Source organism: Bufo bufo, chromosome 4, assembly GCF_905171765.1.
Source record: "Bufo bufo chromosome 4, aBufBuf1.1, whole genome shotgun sequence".
NCBI lineage: Eukaryota > Metazoa > Chordata > Amphibia > Anura > Bufonidae > Bufo > Bufo bufo.
The window spans coordinates 134,694,879-134,709,158 of NC_053392.1; positions in this window are offsets into that span (position 1 = coordinate 134,694,879).

A 14,280-nucleotide genomic window follows, 5' to 3' on the forward strand; every position below is an offset into this window, starting at 1 on the left:
TGTACTGTGATACATAGAAGCTGCAGAAGCCAAACAAAGCAACAAAACCCTATTACAAAAAGATATTCGGTAAAATTCATTCATTTTAGAAACAAATGTCCCCAAAGGTGTAGAACATGTCTCTACTTATTTGCTTGTGTCTCCCAGGTGCATTACTGATCTTTTTGCCCTTTGACCTATTTCCTAAAGGAGTTTTCCAATTTAAAAATAAAACATTTTTATACAGACTATTAGGCCTCTTTCACAAGGGCGAGTTTTCCACGCGGGTGCAATGCGTGAGGTGAATTCATTGCACCTGCACTGAATCTGGACCCATTCATTTCTATGGGGCTGTGCACATGAGTGGTGAATTTCACGCATCAGTTGTGCGTTGCGTGAAAATTGCAGCATGCTCTATATTGTGCGTTTTTCACGCAACGCAGGCCCCATAGAAGTGAATGGGGCTGCGTGAAAATCGCAAGCATCCGCAAGCAAGAGAAAATAATAGCATTCTTAATACAGAATGCTAAGTAAATTAGGGATGGAGGGGTTAAAAAATAATACACAAATTTAACTCACCCTATCCACTTGGTCACATAGCTGATCTCCTCTTCTTTCTTCAGGACCGGCTAAAGGACCTTTGATGACGTCACTGCGCTCATCACATGGTCCATCACATGATCCATCACATTGTCCATCACCATGGTGATGGACCATGTGATGAGGGCAGTGACATCATTAAAGGTCTTTAGCCAGGTCCTGAAGAAAGAAGAGGAGATAAGCTATGTGACCAAGTGGATGGGGTGAGTTAAATTTGTTTATTATTTTTAACCCCTCAATGAACATTTTACTAAGCATTCTGTATTAAGAATACTATTAATTTCCCTTATAACCATGTTATAAGGGAAAATAATAAAATCTACAGAACACCAAACCCGAACTTCTGTGAAGAAGTCCGGGTTCGGGTCTGGGTACCAAACATGCCGATTTTTCTCACGCGCGTGCAAAAAAAAACAACCATTGTGTATTTTCCCGCGATGCACCCGCATCCTATCCAGCCCTCACACGCGACGCCCGTGTGAAAGAGGCCTTAGGGAATTCTGAGTTACTAGAGGGGTTCTTCTTTTCAGGATCCTCCTCTCTTGGCCAGAATAGAGCGCAAGATTGTCTCTCACTCTGGAGTCATACCCTGCAATACACAGAAACCCACTGAAGTGTATGTTTCTATGGGTGCTGTGCAATGCTTAACTTTCCCTGTGGTGGTGCTGCAGCTATATTGAGCATTTACTGCCAGATTTCCATACAGATTACAGCTGATTACCAGGAACATCCGTTAAGGTCACAAATAATTGCATAATTATTTGTTTTGTTTAGTTACTGAAACTTGTCGGTAGGGACAAAATGCAGGCAGGACATAATCCTTGTCAATGAGACAAAATCTTTCTTGATGATGCTGATAAAAACATGCACATAGATATGCTTAAATATATGCTTAAATATGTCTATTAGGTCTCCTATCTAGCACTTCTTTTAAGGCCTCATGCACACAGCCATTGTGCGGCCATTCCGTGCATTGGGGACCCCAATTGTAGGCCCCAATGCGCGGGCAACATCCGTAAAGCGGGCCAGACCCATTCAAATTGAATGGGTCCGTGGTCTATCCGCACCGCAAAAAAATATGACAGGTCAAAATATACGACAAAAGATAAGACATGTCCTATATTTTGTGGAGCGGAGGCACGGATTGGAAGCCCACGGAGACACATACGTTAGCTCTTCTGTGAGCTTTGGGGTCCATGCCTCTGCACCTCTACCACACTTATCACAGGGGCGCAGAGCTCAGTAGATGTGGACCATAATGTTATTAGCTAAAACACTGCATTTATTCTGCATTTTTTCCTGATATCTTTTCATATTTTTCATTTTTTGAAAAAACAAAAAGAAAAAACAACAACTCTGCAGCTAGATATTTGATGAAATTCAGTAGGAAAATATGAAACATGGTACAAAAAATGTGTTTTTCGTTGGTATTTTTCCTCTATAGGATATAAATGTCTTAAAACATGTCAAAAAGGCATATTTGTATGAATTTCATGGAGTTTTTTTTACATGCCAGAAAAAAACATGCAAAAATCTTGTGTGTGCAATGACATGAAGGAAGCTCACCGTATGGTCTCTTGCACACGAACATTTCTTTTTTCCGTTTCCGTTCCGTTTTTTGCATTCCGTATATGGAACCATTCATTTCAATGAATCTGCAAAAAAACGGAAGGTACTCCGTATGCCTTCCGTTTCCGTATTTCCGTTTTTCTGTTCCGTTCAAATATAGAACATGTCCTATTATTGTCCGCATAACAGACAAGGATAGTAATGTTCTATCAGGGGCCAGCTGTTCCGTTCCTTAAAAAACGGAATGCACACACGGACGTCATTCGTATTTTTTGCAGATCCAATTTTTGAGGACCGCAAAATACTGAAAAAGCCGTATGGTCGTGTGCAAGAGGCCTATGTTAGACAGAATACGTTTACAGCTATAACTGTGCTAGGCCATGTAAGGCCTCATGCACACGACCGTTGTGTGCATCCGTGGCCGTTGTAGAGTTTTCCGTTTTTTTTCGCGGACCCATTGACTTTCAAATCGGAAAATGCACCGTTTTGCAGCCGCATCCGTGATTCGTGTTTCCTGTCCGTCAAAAAAATATGACCTGTCCTATTTTTTTGACGGACAACGGTTCACGGACCCATTCAAGTCAATGGGTCCGTGAAAAAACACGGATGCACACAAGATTGGCTTCCACGTCCGTGGTCCGTGGCCGTAGGCTACTTTCACACAGACGGATCCGCAGATCCGTCTGCATAAAAGCTTTTTCAGAGCTGAGTTTTCACTTCAGATCCGACAGTATATTCTAACACAGAGGCGTTCCCATAGTGATGGGGACGCTTCTAGTTAGAATATACTTTGAACTGTGTACATGACTGCCCCCTGCTGCCTGGCAGCACCCGATCTCTTACAGGGGGTTGTGATCCGCACAATTAACCCCTCAGGTGCTGCACCTGAGGGGTTAATTGTGCGTATCATAGCCCCCTGTAAGAGATCGGGCCCCCCCTCCCTCCCTTGTATTTAACACATTAGTGGCCAGTGCAGCCGGCCCCCCCTCCCTCCCCTGTAGTTAACACATTGGTGGCCAGTGCGGCCGGCCCCCCCTCCCTCCCCTGTAGTACTGTAGATTCATTGGTGGCCAATGCGCCGCACAGACCTTTCACTTACCAGTAGGAGGAGCGCCCAGCCGGTCACAGACATCGTAGCTCGCAGGTAAGTATAATGCTTCTAAAAATTGCTAAGTAACCATGGCAACCAGGACTGCAGTAGCGATTAAACTGGGACTCCGATCGGTACTCTCCGCTGCCACCAATGATAGGGGGGGAGATTTTAATTAGGAGGGATGGGGGGCCCACTGGCCACCAGTGTGTTAACTACAGGGGAGGTAGGGGGGGCCGGCCGCACTGGCCACCAATGTGTTAACTACAGGGGAGGGAGGGGGGGCCGGACGCACTGGCCACCAATGTGTTAACTACAGGGGAGGGAGGGGGGCCGGCCGCACTGGCCACCAATGTGTTAACTACAGGGGAGAGAGGGGGGGCCGGCCGCACTGGCCACCAATGAGTTAAATACAGGGGGGAGGGAGGGGGGGTCTGCCCCCTGCTGCCTGGCAGCAGCTGCCAGGCAGCAGGGGGCAGTCATGTACACAGTTCTTTTAGTATATTCTAACCTGAAGCGTCCCCATCACCATGGGAACGCCTCTATGTTAGAATATACTGTCGGATCTGAGTTTCACGATCTAACTCAAATCCGATGGTATATTCTAACATAGAGGCGTTCCCATGGTGATGGGGACGCTTCAAGTTAAAATATACCATCGGATTGGAGAAAACTCAGATCCGATGGTATAAAAGGGACTCCTGACTTTACATTGAAAGTCAATGGGGGACGGATCCGTTTGCAATTGCACCATATTGTGTCAACGTCAAACGGATCCGTCCCCATTGACTTGCATTGTAATTCAGGACGGATCCGTTTGGCTCCTCACGGCCAGGCGGACACCAAAACGACTTTTTTTTTCATGTCCGTGGATCCTCCAAAAATCAAGGAAGACCCACGGACGAAAAAACGGTCACGGATCACGGACCTACGGACCCCGTTTTTGCGTACCTTAAAAAAAACGGTCGTGTGCATGAGGCCTAACAATGTCTGCCCAATAGGCTGATTTTAATTAGTCTCAGTATAAGGCCTCATGCACACGACCGTGACGGTTTTTGCGGTCCGTAGGTATTGCCTTCCGCAATTTGCGGAACAGGACGGGCGCTGGCAATATAAATGCTTATTCTTGTCCGCAAAGCGCGGACAAGAAAAGGACATGTTATATTTTTTTAGCGGGGCCACGGATGCGGACAGCACACGGAGTGCTGTCCGCATCTTTTGCGGCCCCATTGAAGTGAATGGGTCCGCATCCGAGCCGCCGACCCAAACAACGGTCGTGTGCATGAGGCCTAAAGCTGTGGCCTGCTCTCACTACATTCATTGAAAGCTGTCTGGCACAAGGAAAGGTGTGGAGTGGGCTCTGCATGCATGTTGGTACCTGCATCCCTTGTAAGTAATGGAGGCCATTATGGCACCAAAAATGGTAGAGTGGCCCCAGCATGCATGTGGATCCAACACTTCCTGAACTTTATGGCGGCTATTATGGCGGCATAACAGGTAGTATTTAGTGTTAGGACCCGTCTTACAGAGATCGCCTTGACGTTCGGCAGACGGGCTCAGATGGTTTTGTACAAAATGCATTTGCCAAGCATCTCACTTTATAAATAAGCGTAGTATTAGCACTATAATATTTTTTGTGACTATGGCATTATTGTACTTTATCTGGTATGCAGAGTGCTGTTGCATTGTCTCTTTTTTTCTCAATGTTACACAAGTATGTTACACATGTCAAAGTGCAGTTACGTAACTATATACACTGAACTGTGCATTAGAGGGTAATTTAACACTTTAGATATGTAGGTGTGTTCTGCTGTAAATGCCATTTAAATGGAAATTAGTAATATATTAAAGCCATTGTGCAATTCCTCTATTATTCCTAATAGACGTTTTTTACTGAATTGCTAACTGTCTGTTACCAGTTAGTAGTGTGTCCCTGGACAGTGTCAGTGCAGGGACACAACACCAACTAGTAACGCTCTATTGGCAATTCTTTCATAAAATGCTAGCAGGAATAATAGCGGAATGGCACAACATAGAGTTATATCAAAAGATAAGGTGACAAACATCTTGTGAGCTCCCATACTTTCTCCAGCGCCATTCTCTGCAGTGTTGGTCCAGTCCTCCTGCCGCTGCTTTTCAACATACTGCACTGGCCTACCACTGGGGACAGTGATTGGCTGCAGAAATCATGCACAGGAGTCTGCTTCCTCTGTAATCACTTAGATGCCACATTTGCTATTGACAGTGGCACCTAAGGGGTAAAACGGCCCAGATTGTTACTTCTGCCAACCGGGGTCATTAGAGTAGGAGCCCTCTCTACCGTATGCTGTCTTCACTCAGGCAGCATAAGGATCGGAAATATTCCCTTTAGGGTAAGTGACACTTTTAAAATGAAAACATATTTTTGAAAAATCAATAGTAATAATTACTTAGACTTTTTTTTTTTATCAAATCTTTTTTATTGATTTTCAATAAGTTTTTATGCAAACAACCCAAAAAGGGGAAAACACAAACCCTCCCTCTCCCCCCCTCCCCTCATCCTGAGTCCCGAGTTCGCAGTTGTCAGAAAGTCCATAGGAGAGGTATCGATTGATGATGGTTTCGTATTCCTCCAAGAACCATAGTCCAAGAAGATCTTCAGGATAAGCCATTGCTCGATTTCCCATTGGTTCTCCAATTTCCACAGTCAAATCCTGCAGCCACGTCATCTATCTCCCAGCCTTACTCACAGATCATCATGCAATACATTCCCATCAGCATTCCGAGCAACAAGTCTATTACATTAAACCACAACATTATAATGTGATATCCAAAGGGACCATATTTTTTCGAATTTCTTATTACTCCCTCGCTTTTGGTATATGTAACTCTCTAGTCTTACTAGCATATGAATCTTATCCACTAAGTTCTGGATAGCCGGGGGAGCAGAGGCAAACCAGTGAAACGCAATTAACTTCCTTGCCTGGTAAAGGATTCTCGTGATCGCTATTCTAAGCTCAGGGATAACAGGTATCTTTTTGGTATATACAGATTGTAGGAGTTAGATCAATAGTTATATCAAACACAGTACAGACTAAGTTCACCACATCATACCAATATCGTCGCAGCCTTGGGCAATTCCACATTAAGTGAATTAAATCAGCATTATGTGCGCCACATCTAGGGCAAGTATCGTCCGTCCTGTACCCCATTTTATGTAATAAGACTGGAGTTCTGTACACTCTATGTAGTAGTAGCAGTTGTGAGACTCTGTGGGTCTCACTCTCCGCTACCACCGGGAAATCCTCCAATACCTCCTCCCACTGTTCCATTGTTAAGTCAGTGACATCTTGTTGCCATTTGCAATATAACTGCAGCGGATGGGTCTTGTGTAACGCCTCCATTAACCTCAGATAGAACGAGGAGATCACACCCCTTGTATCCCCCAGGGAGGCAATATGAGTAATAATCGGATGTGTATCTGCAGAGACTATTTTCTCCTTACGGCCTTGTATTTGTACAACATGCCGTACCTGAAGGTAGACATAAAATAACGTCTTAGGCAGTCCAAACTCTAGCTGTAACATATTAAAGGATTTAATAAGTTATTCTCATATAGCTGACACATTCGATTAAGACCATAGACGTCCCATAATTTCACATTAGTTACCGTGTTTAGCTCCTTGTACAGGTAGTTAGGCCAGATCGGGGTAAGTTGTGTATACCCTTGGATTCCTACAATCTCTTTAGCTTTCCACCATACTGTGTGTATGGTAAGTAGGATACCATATTGCCTACCCTTGTCATAAAAAACTCCGCCCTCCAAAGCTGCCATTACATTCTTAGTATGGATAAGCTGCTGCACAACTCGTCCAGCAGTGCTCGACTTATCTACCTCTCCCCATCCCTGAAGATGCTGTAATTGGGCCGCTGTATAATACATCCGTGGGTCAGGGACACTCAGCCCCCCTTGGGTTTTGGATCTACATAACACTGCAAGTTTAATTCGGGGTGTTTTTTTCTTCCAGATGAGGTCTCGAAATATTGCATTAATAGAATGAAATATTCGTAAGGGGATCCAGGACAGGGAGTTATGTAAAATGTACAAGAGCTGTGGCATAAGGATAATTTTTAACAAGTTGGTGCGACCGATAAGTGACAAGGGGAGTTTAATCCACACTTGGATCTTCCGTCTGAATTTATCCAATAGCGGTAATAAATTCAAACAGATAAAATCCAGAGGATCCGCCGATACCTGGATACCCAGATACTTAAAGGAGGGTACAATCTGCAAACCCCCAGTAAAACTATGATCTGTCTGTCAGCACAACCCTGTATGCAGGTGCACATCACTATGGCGAAATACATATACAAACGCAAAAACACAAATGCAATCGCACTCTGCAACCAGCACTCTGCCCTGCCTCCATGCTGGATGTTGAATGAGGCATTGGTGTACATTTTGGCCAAAGCGTAATAAGCCACTTACCACGTCAAGGTCGCCTCTATGAGTGGTCCCTAACACTAGTTCCTACCTTTTTATGGGCCATGATAGCCACACAAAGTCCAGGGAGCGCAGGCACAGCATGCACGCCAGGCACACTCTGCTTTTAACCCCGTCCGGTGCCGCGACAGCTTTCATCGGATCCAGGGATGCAAGTACCAACATGCATGCTGAGCCCACTATATACTTCTCCTGGAGCCAAATGGCCACTGGTAGGCTCTGTAAAAATAGACTCAGTTTTATACTGACTTTAAAACCAGCCTCCAGGGCAGACTAACTGGTCAGGTGTGCATGACTGCATGGAGATCGTCACGCCTCCAATATGTACTACAAAGAAAAAATGTGGGGGATTCAGTCAGCACAACCCTGTATGCAGGCAGGTGCACATCGCTATGGCGAAATACATATACAAACGCAAAAACACAAATGCAATCGCACTCTGCAACCAGCACTCTGCCCTGCCTCCATGCTGGATGTTGAATGAGGCATTGGTGTACATTTTGGCCAAAGCGTAATAAGCCACTCACCACGTCATGGTCGCCTCTATGAGTGGTCCCTAACACTAGTTCCTACCTGTTTATGGGCCATGATAGCCACACAAAGTCCAGGGAGCGCAGGCACAGCATGCACGCCAGGCACACTCTGCTTTTAACCCCGTCCGGTGCCGCGACAGCTTTCATCGGATCCAGGGATGCAAGTACCAACATGCATGCTGAGCCCACTATATACTTCTCCTGGAGCCAAATGGCCACTGGTAGGCGCTGTAAAAATAGACTCAGTTTTATACTGACTTTAAAACCAGCCTCCAAGGCAGACTAGCTGGTTAGGTGTGCATGACTGCATGGAGATCGCCACGCCTCCAATATATACTACAAAGAAAAAATGTGGGGGATTCAGTCAGCACAACCCTGTATGCAGGTGCACATCGCTATAGCGAAATACATATACAAACGCAAAAACACAAATGCAATCGCACTCTGCAACCAGCACTCTGCCCTGCCTCCATGCTGGATGTTGAATGAGGCATTGGTGTACATTTTGGCCAAAGCGTAATAAGCCACTCACCACGTCAGGTAGGAACTAGTGTTAGGGACCACTCATAGAGGCGACCTTGACGTGGTGAGTGGCTTATTACGCTTTGGCCAAAATGTACACCAATGCCTCATTCAACATCCAGCATGGAGGCAGGGCAGAGTGCTGGTTGCAGAGTGCGATTGCATTTGTGTTTTTGCGTTTGTATATGTATTTCGCGATAGCGATGTGCACCTGCATACAGGGTTGTGCTGACTGAATCCCCCACATTTTTTCTTTGTAGTACATATTGGAGGCGTGGCGATCTCCATGTAGTCATGCACACCTAACCAGTTAGTCTGCCCTGGAGGCTGGTTTTAAAGTCAGTATAAAACTGAGTCTATTTTTACAGCGCCTACCAGTGGCCATTTGGCTCCAGGAGAAGTATATAGTGGGCTCAGCATGCATGTTGGTACTTGCATCCCTGGATCCGATGAAAGCTGTCGCAGCACGGACGGGGTTAAAAGCAGAGTGTGCCTGGCGTGCATGCTGTGCCTGCGCTCCCTGGACTTTGTGTGGCTATCATGGCCCATAAACAGGTAGGAACTAGTGTTAGGGACCACTCATAGAGGCGACCTTGACGTGGTGAGTGGCTTATTACGCTTTGGCCAAAATGTACACCAATGCCTCATTCAACATCCAGCATGGAGGCAGGGCAGAGTGCTGGTTGCAGAGTGCGATTGCATTTGTGTTTTTGCGTTTGTATATGATCTGTCTGTGTAGCACTTCCCAAAGGCAGTAGCATTGACTTTGCCCAATTAATAGTCAAGCCTGAGAGATGCCCAAAATCATTAATAATTTGCATAGCTGCCGGTAGAGAGGAAGTCCAGTCATCAAGAAATAACAAAAGGTCGCCCGCACAGAGAGCGACCTTTTCCGTTACTGACCCACAAGTGATACCCTTCACCGCCTCTGCCTTTCGGAGAGCCTCTGCCAAAGGTTCCACCGCGATTGAGAACAATAGCGGTGAAAGAGGACATCCCTGTCTAGTCCCCCTGTGCAGTTCAAAGGAGTCAGAAAGATTGCCATTCACCTGTAATCTAGCAGTAAGGCGTGCATATAGTAACTGGATCCAATTAATAAACCCTAACCCGAATCCCATGGCCTTTAGTACAGTAATGAGGTATCGCCACTCCACACTGTCGAATGCTTTGGCCACGTCCAGAGATGCGACCGCCACATCCGACAAATGGATCTGGCCCACCTGAATATTCAGGTACAGTCGTCTAATATTCACTGCCGTCGACATGTTGGGTATGAATCCGGCTTGATTAGAGTGGATCACAGACTTGATCACAAGGTTCAAACGGTTAGTCAATACCTTCGCTAACAGTTTGACGTCCACCTGCAATAAGGAAATGGGTCGGTAAGATTCTGCCTCTAGGACGTCTTTCCCCAGTTTTGGGATAGCCACAATAATGGCCTCATTCATAGAAGCTGGAAGGGCATTACTAGTTTGAGCCTCCTTAAATACCTATAACAAGTCAACTGGGGCAGGAGTACTGAGGAATAAGTTTTGTATATTTCAGCTGGTAGTAATTACTTAGACTTTAGGTGGACGCAGATCTCACAGTGTGGTCCGGCAGAGAAAAGCCTGCCGGCGTTCACCCCATCCGGCATTGCCAGATTAAACAGATCAACTCCCGATCCCTATTGACATCGTTTTTTTCCCGGCCGGCATCTATGCTGGATCAGGCTGCCATAATATCTCTGATGGATATGTGATCTCAGCCTTAGGCCTCATGCACACGACCGTTGTTTTATTCCGTGTCTGTTGTTCCATTTTTCGTGATTTTCTGCGGACCCATTGACTTTCAATGGGTCAGTTGAAAACTCGGCTAATGCACCGTTTGTCATCCGCGTCCGTGATCCGTGGTTCCAGTCCGTCAAAAAAATATAACCTGTCCTATTTTTTTCACGGAAAATGGTTCGCGGACCCATTTAAGTCAATGGGACCTTGAAAAAACACGGAGGCACACAAGATTGTCATCCGCGTCCGCGCGTCCGTTTTTTTCCTAGCATTTGCATGGCAAACTTGACTTAGACTTTTTTTTACTTTCCTTCATGTCTGGTGATCCTCCAAAAATAAAGGACGACACACGGAAACAAAAACGGAAACGGATCACGGAACAACGGAACTCATTTTGCGGAACGGAACACAACAACGGTTGTGTGCATGAGGCCTTAGTCAGTTTACACTGATCAAGAGAAACTGCTCCAAGGAGACAGATTTTAATACACAAAGCCAAATATTGAATTCCAGGTTAAAGGGGTTATATCACTTCAGTAAGTGGCATTTATCATGTAGAGAAAGTTAATACAAGCCATCTACTAATGTACTATGATTGTCCATATTGTCTCCTTTGCTGGCTGGATTAATTTTTCTATCACATTATACACTGCACGTTTCCATGGTTACAGACCACCCTGAAATCCATCAAGGGTGGTCGTGCTTGCACAATATAGGAAAACGCACTAGCTTATGTGCACTACTATGGTCCCGGCCACCAGAGAGGCTGATGTTTTTTCCTATATTGTGCTAGCACGACCACCACTGATGGATTACAGGGTGGCCGTAACCATGGAAACAAGCAGTGTATAATGTGATGGAAAAATGAATCCAGCCAGCAAAGGATTAACTTTCTCTACATGATAAATGCAACTTACTGAAGTGAGACAACCCCTTTAATGGCCAAGAGCCACCCAAAGGGTAATGTGGAAGATACTCGTGGGAGGACCAGGAACTTAACACAGAATGAATGCCTTTCACACAAATGCTTAAATCTGAATTGGAGCCTTGGATCACCTTTAATGAGGTGAACTACAGCAACGTCTCTGTTCAAACTGTTGAATAGGAAGCTCACTGGTGATAGATTCCCTTTAGGGAATTATTTAAAATGGATGCCAGCATCTTGTCCTAAAATGTGAGCAGGACTGGTTGCCTCCACTTGCGCAGCTGCCTAAGGCTCCATTCACACATCCGCAAAATGGGTCCGCATCCTTTCCGCAATTTTGCGGAATGGGTGCGGACCCATTCATTCTCTATGGGGATGGAATGGATGCGGACAGCACACAGTGTGCTGTCTGCAGCCGCAATTGCGGAGCGCGGCCCCGATTTTGGGTCTGCAGCTCCGCAAAAAGATAGAGCATGTCCTATTCTTGTCCGCAGCTTGCGGACAAGAATAGGCATTTCAATGGGGGTGCCGGGCTGGTGTGTTGCGGACCCGCAATTTGCGGGTCCGCAACACACCACGGACGTGTGAATGCAGCCTAAGGGTGTACTACACTCTTGCACTTGCATATACTACATATTAATGGGGTTTCCTGTCAGGCTGCTCAGCCATGATGGCATATCAGGCAGGATCACCATTACATCATTACCATCTATTGTAGAGCTGTATAGTCTATAGTGAGGCCTCGCCCCCTCACACCTCTAGGCAGTTCTGCAAGTGAAGTCAACCAGTCCTACTCACATTCTAGGACAGGTTACTGGCCATTTTAAATAATTCCCAGAGAACCCCATGATGTAATTTTAGAGTACTGACCGGCCAAGGCTTGCAGTATGTGTCAGTACTGCAAAATCGATGTGTACGATACTGGAAGCTGCCGTGATCTCTCACGCCTCTGGATGATGATTGACAGTTTTGTTATCATCTGGAGGGCTGTGGACTTTGGCGGATCCGAACTGTAAAAGCACTGAATACCATCACAGGAGTGACAGACCCCTAGAATCAGTGGGTCTGTCCCTACACTATTCTGAGGAGTAGGTATAAAAACTTGATTTGTTGATCACAAACAGAAGTGGAAGATAGTCCCCAACCATTGGGGTGAAGATGCTTAACATATTCCATAGTACTTCTTCATTCAGTAGTTCGTGCCGCCTTCTTGCCTGCAGTGAAGAACTCCATTTGGCAATACAGTACTTGTAAGAGAAGAACTCACTGTGTACTTATTAGAGTTTTGAGAGAATTAGCATCCAACGCACAGTATGGTCCGGTAGGTTATTGATGGTTCTGACTCCTAGTTTATGTCACTGATAAAAGGTATAATGATCTTTTCTATTTTGATTATTAGGGTTGTATACAAGGCATACATTAATAGAGAAATGTGGATGATAAATAAGGAGTTTTCAGGCTTTCTGCTATTCTCACCAAATGGAAATTAGCAGATGATTGATTTTGTCTGATAATTGTGGGAAAGGGAAGTATGGAGAGGAAATCATAGATTGTAAAAGTTGAGTTGGTATGGAGCCAGTCTACAATAATGCTGAGCCAAAGTTGTAAACTTGGTGAAATTTATGCCGCCATTGAATTTGGGCTGCATAGCATATATAATGGAATCCAGGATTTTTTGCACCCCCTTATGAAGGTCCGATAAAGGAAGCAAACAACTAAATATTCTTCCAAGGGTAATATATAGAAGACAAAAACTTGCGTCACTCACCCAATATTCTTTGCAGCTTGCTTATTCAAAGTTAAAACATGGTCGCTGGTGCGGGCACTCACTCAGCCACAGGCAACGGCCGTTTCTTCTACTTGTTTATTATATCTCCTCTCTTTTTGATTACTCTCCTTCGCTGCACTCAAAAATGAATAATCAATAATTTTTTCAGGGTACCCCCTCTCCAGTAGTCTTCTTTTTAAATCTCTAGACTGATCTATAAAGTCTACATCTTCACTAGCTATCCTTCTCAATCTTGTAAATTGCCCATAGGGTACTGCTTTTTTTTTTTTTTTACATGTGGGGGATGGGAGCTCCTCAAGTGTAAGAGGGAATTTGTGGCAGTAGATTTTATATATACTTTAGTTCTTAATGTCTCCCCTTGTACATTAACCCTTACATCTAAAAATTCCAATTCTCTTGAACTTACTTTACCAGTAAATGTAATATTCATATTATTTTGAATATTTAAATACTCCACGAATTCCTCAAATTGCACTTCAGTTCCTCTCCATATAATAAACACATCATCAATAAATCTTAAAAAAGCTTTATATTGCTCACATACTTATTTTTAGTGGTGAACACATATTCGTCCTCAAAGGTAGACAGGTATAAATTAGCGAAAGTGCAGAAGACTGGTGTCCCCATAGCTGTTCCCATTTTTGGCAATACCATTTATTATCAAATATGAAGGCATTATGTGTCAAAACAAATCTCAAGGCCTCTCTCACAAATTCCACATATACCTCACTTTTTTGTTGACATTCCAATATTTGACCTATTGCCTGAACCCCCAATTCCTGTGGTATTCTTGTGTACAAGCTTTCTACATCTATGGATGCTAAAAGATCTCCTTCTTGCCACTGTATATCTCTGATCACTCTCAAAAAATCATTAGTATCTTTCAGATATGATGGTATCCCTTTCAAAAGAGGACGAAGTAGCCAATCTACATATTGTGACAGGGGTTCTGTAATCGACCCTATTCCTGACACTATAGGACGTCCAGGTGGGTTTTCCACCGATTTATGCACTTTAGGAACAA